Source organism: Lolium perenne, unplaced genomic scaffold (genome assembly GCF_019359855.2).
Source record: "Lolium perenne isolate Kyuss_39 unplaced genomic scaffold, Kyuss_2.0 unplaced61, whole genome shotgun sequence".
NCBI lineage: Eukaryota > Viridiplantae > Streptophyta > Magnoliopsida > Poales > Poaceae > Lolium > Lolium perenne.
The window spans coordinates 100,001-102,500 of NW_027249019.1; positions in this window are offsets into that span (position 1 = coordinate 100,001).

The window sequence follows — 2,500 nt, forward strand, 5'->3', positions numbered from 1 at the left end:
GCGCACTCATGTCACCGCGGTGGCGCGGCAACGTTAAACCGAACGTACTCTGAAGGGAAGGGCGCTTGTTCCCCGCCAAGCGGAACGTGCGCTTTCTCTGTTCGGGACATGCGCTCGCGACATCGGTCAAGCCTCCCGAGCCTCCCACCACGCGGTGGGATTGCTCTGTGTAGGCGACCTGAGTGTCCACAGCGCGCGGGTGTCACCGCAGCAACGGTAACGTTGCACGGCGACGTTCTCTTAAGGCAACGGCATCCGTTCATTGAGGATCGGCGCAGAATGTTACATATCCTACCACTAACTGTGGAGAGGTAGAGGCAACACCTGTTCACGGTTGTTCTCACTGACACGCCACGTGGCAACGATAGACGCCGCACGTGATTGTCACGCGGCAACGTAAACGTCGCCGCGTGACACGCCACGGCAACGTATAGTTGCTACGTGACGGGCGTAGAAAAGTTGTGGGACGAACCCACAACTTGACAGGGAGGGATGCCAGCCCCCCCCAATATACCTGGGGAACTTAGCCCCGCCTGGGACCCCTGCCCGTCAGCTTGTGAAGGAGCCCTACACTGTTGCCGCGGCAGAGAAAATGGCCATTTCTCTGCCGCGGCAGAGATTTTCTGCCAGGCTTAGCCGATTCCGTCGTATTGGCTGCGGCGCCATGGTTTTCACCGTTACCCGACCAGCGCGCGCCCACCCGACTGTACGCCGGCGTCGTTGGACGCTTTTCCGACGCCGGCCCGACTTTGGCCGTTTTTAGCCGATTCCGTCGTATTGGCTGCCGCGCCATGGTTTTCACCGTTTACCGACGAGCGCGCGCCCAACCGACTGGACGCTCTGCGTCGTTTGACGTTTTCCGACGTCGGCCCGACTTGGCCGTTTTTAGCCGATTCCGTCGTATTGGCTGCCGCGCCATGGTTTTCACCGTTACTGACCAGCGCGCGCCCACCCGACTCAGACGCCGCGTCGTTGGACGCTTTTCCACGCCGGACCGACTTGGCCGTTTTTAGCCGATTCCGTCGTATTGGCTGCGGCGCCATGGTTTTCACTGCTTCGACCAGCGCGCGCCCACCCGATCAGTACGCGCGGCGTCGGTGGACGCTTTCCGACGTCGGCCCGACGGGGCCGTTGGTAGCCGATTCCGTCGGATTGGCTGCCGCGCCATGGTTTTCACCGTTACCCGACCAGCGCGCGCCTAACCCGACTCAGACGCTGGCGTCGTTGGACGCTTTCCGACGCCGGCCCGACTTGGCCGCTTTTAGCCGATTCCTGTCGATTGGCTGCCGCGCCATGGTTTTCACCGTTCGACCAGCGCGCGCCCACCCGATTGTACGCACGCTGCGCGTTGGACGCTTCCGACGCCGGCCCGACGGCTGCTTTAGCCGATTCCGTCAGATTGGCTGCCGCGCCATGGTTTTCACCGTTATTCGACCAGCGCGCGCCCACCCGATCAGTACGCTGGCGTCGTTGGACGTTTTCCGACGCCGGACCGACTTGGCCGCTTTAGCCGATTCCGTCAGATTGGCTGCGGCGCCATGAGTTTTCACCGTTATTCGACCAGCGCGCGCTTCACCCGATCAGACGCTTCGGCGTCATGGACGCTTTTCCGACGCCGGCCCGACGGCCTGCTTTAGCCGATTCCGTCGATTGGCTGCCGCGCCATGGTTTTCACCGTTACCAGACCAGCGCGCTAACCCGATTCAGACGCTGGCGTCGTTGGACGTTTTCCGACGCCGTCCCGACTTGGCCGCTCTTAGCCGATTCGTCGTATTGGCTGCCGCGCCATGGTTTTCACCGTTACCCGACCAGCGCGCGCCACCCGATCAGACGCCGCGTCGTTGGACGTTTCCGACGCCGGACCGACGGCTGCTTTTAGCCGATTCCGTCAGATTATTGGCGGCGCCATGGTTTTCACCGTTATTCGACCAGCGCGCGCTTACCCGATCAGACGCTCGGCGTCGTTGGACGCTTTTCCGACGCCGGACCGACTTGGCCGTTTTTAGCCGATTCCGTCGCATTTGCTGCGGCGCCATGGTTTTCACCGTTATTCGACCAGCGCGCGCCACCCGATCAGACGCTGCGCGTTGGACGCTTCCGACGCCGGCCCGACGGCCGTTTTTAGCCGATTCCGTCAGATTTGCGCGGCGCCATGGTTTTCACCGTTATTCGACCAGCGCGCGCTTCACCCGATTGTACGCCGCGTCGTTGGACGTTTCCGACGCTGGCCCGACGGCCGCTCTTTAGCCGATTCCGTCGTATTTGCTGCGGCGCCATGGTTTTCACCGTTACCCGACCAGCGCGCGCCCACCCGACTGTACGCGCGGCGTCGTTGGACGTTTTCCGACGTCGGACCGACTTGGCCGTTTTCAGCCGGTACCGTCGTTTTGGTTGGCGCGCCATGGTTTTTCACCGTATCTCGACCGCCGCGCGCCCACCCGACTATAGTTCACCGTGTCGTTAGACGATTTCCGACGTCGCCCCGACTTAGCCGTTTTTA